This window comes from Zea mays, chromosome 2, assembly GCF_902167145.1.
Source record: "Zea mays cultivar B73 chromosome 2, Zm-B73-REFERENCE-NAM-5.0, whole genome shotgun sequence".
NCBI lineage: Eukaryota > Viridiplantae > Streptophyta > Magnoliopsida > Poales > Poaceae > Zea > Zea mays.
Genome location: NC_050097.1, coordinates 232043143 through 232045976, shown reverse-complemented (window position 1 = coordinate 232045976; position 2834 = coordinate 232043143).

Below are 2834 nucleotides of genomic sequence, written 5' to 3'. Positions count from 1 at the left end.
GCAGATGAAACGTTGGCTACGTGGAAAGCCACGAACCCCTGCACTCTTTGGCCCAAAAGTACATGCGTACCAGAGCTTTTGTTGTACTGCATTATAACGGATCAAGTATATTATCAAATGAGCCAAATTCATCGTCCATGCTAGATAACTAGATTTTACCCTTCTTTTGATACCTAAAACTTTCGTACAAATGGTATATAGTTTTTTTTATGTTATGCACTTGAAATTATTGGCATGCACACACTTACATATATCAATCATATGGTACGATTACTCAGTTTCACTGGTAAACTTGAAATAGTGCCTAGGCTAGCACGAGCACTGTCGGGTACCGTAATTAGGGGTACCCCAACACTCTTAATCACGGCTGGTAAACACATTCAGAGCAAAACCGTGAAGACTGACAGTTCGGGTCAAAATCAAAGCTTCGTCTACCAAGAGACGCGGTCTCGCCTCACCCGAGCCCGGCCTCGAGCGGAACAGTGGTCCCGGACGAATTCACGTCTCGCCCGAGGGTCTTCTCAGGCAGTGAGCGCACCCTCGGGTCAGCCAAAGGCAAGCCTTGTCGTGCAAGCGAACTTGGCCAAATCGCCTTACCAGCCGACCGTATTGCATGCGCGTTTAATGCTGGGATCGCCTGACACCTTATCCTGACACGCGCGCCTCAGTCGGTAAGGTCGAAGTGACCGCAGTCACTTCACCCTTTCACTGACCGATCTGACAGGAAAACAGCGCCGCCCGCCCCGCTCCGGCTGCTGTGCCAACCACCCGGGCGAAACTGACAACGATCAAGTTCAGCCTCGGGCGCAACAGGAAGCTCCGCCTCGCCCGACCCCAGGGCTCGGCCTTGGCCTCGGGAGGAAATCTCCGCCTCGCCCGACCCCAGGGCTCGGGCTCGGCCTCGGCCTCGGGAAGAGTCGCATCCTCGCCCGACCCTGGCCTCGGTCCCAGCCTCAGCCTCGGAGGAGTCGCCGCCTCGCCCGACCTCAGGCTCGGATCAACCGTGCCACAAGGGATGCATCATTACCCTACTCCTAGCTAGCTCAGGCTACGAAGGAACAAGACCGGCGTCCCATCCAGCTTACCCCGGTAACAGGCGATGGTGGTTTCCCGCATGCAACCATGACGTCGGTGGTTCTCAAGCCCCCTACGAAAGCAAGGAGACGTCAGCAAGATCCATGCAGCACCAACAGCTGTACTGCTACAGGGCTCAAGGCACTTCTCCGACGGCCACGATGCTACCTCTACAGGGTTCGAAACGCCCCCCCCCCGACGGCCACGTTGTTATCTGTACAGGACTCAGGGCACTTCCCTGCCAGCCACGTTAGCTCCCAGCTACACCCTATTGTACAGCTGGGCATCTCCTTACGTCTATAAAAGGGGGTGTCTAGGGCCCCAGGGGGGAGGAGCGAGGAGAAAAGACGAATAAACATACGAGCACACAAGCATACGAACGCACGGCGGGAGAAGACGAGCAGGGGCCGGACCCTCTCTCTCTCTCGCTCTCTGCTACTCGCTCTCTCTCGCCCTCGCTCTCTCGCAACGCTTGTAACCCCTACTACGAGCACCCTGGTGCAGGATAATACAAGGCTCATTCCCCCACTTGTGTTCCATCTCACACCAACCCATCTGGGCAGGGGCACGCAGCGACAAATTTACTCGTCGGTCCAGGGACCCCCCGGGTCCGAAACCCCAACAGTTGGCGCGCCAGGTAGGGGCCTGCTGCGGGTTAACGAACACTTTCCCGTTGAGTTCCAGATGGGGAGTCTTCAGCAACCTCTTTAGCCCGGGACGGTGCTCCACTTCGGGAGTCCCGAGTTCATGTCCCTCGACGGCGGCTACGACATGGTACTCCTCCCTCCGCGGCACGACGACGACGACAGTCAACGGCTCGCTCGGCGGAGGCGCCCTCCACGACGGCATCTCCCCGCGGCGGAAGAGGAGCACTCGGGTCGTCTCCGCCACCCTCCTCGCCAGAGGAGACGGAGACGGGGCAACCGTGGCCACACAAGAGGCGGCACCTTATCGACTGTCAAACTGGATCAAGTCGACGACGCCGACACTCCTCCGGGGGACATGTTGGGTGTTGTCCTCGCGCCTGAGACGACGACGAGCGCCGCTTCCCCGCAACGTGCCAGCCCCAAGCGGACCGACGACGCCAGCACCCTCGCCAAGGACCTGCTGGGCGTCACCCTCATACATGAGATGACGGTGCGTTCCGTCCCCGACGCGACTTCACCACCGTCCATCGATCAAGAGGTACCATCCGTATTCCACCCTGATCCCTTTCGATTTAGTTTCGATCCACCTAACGACCCCGCTACGGTGAGCGCTTTCGCAAGGGCGTATCCAAACCTTCTAGGGTACCATATGTGGTCGACCTGGGACCGACTGACAGCCGTCTCAATCTCCGGACCGGTGGGTTCCGAGGAAGAGGACGACCCCGACTTCGGTTGGGAATTCTCTGGCCTCAATGATCCCGGTGCCATGCGGGACTTCATGTCCGCATGTGACCACTACCTCTCCGGTTGCTCTGACGATGGCCACGGCCTTGACGACGAGGGTTATGGCCCAAGTCGCGAATGTTTCCACGTCGATCAGGGAGATCACGACGAAGGCAACCACCTCGATATGCCGGAGGTTGACGATCCCCCTAGGCCCGCATCTCGCGTTGACATCCCACAGGAGCTAGCTGTTGTCCCAGTCCCTGCGGGGGGTCGGGACACACAGCTCGAGCAAATCCGCGAGATGCAGGCCAGGGTCGATGAGGAAGCAGGGCGGCTTGTGCAGCTCCGACAGAACATCGAGCAGGAGTGGGCAGGCCAAACACTCAC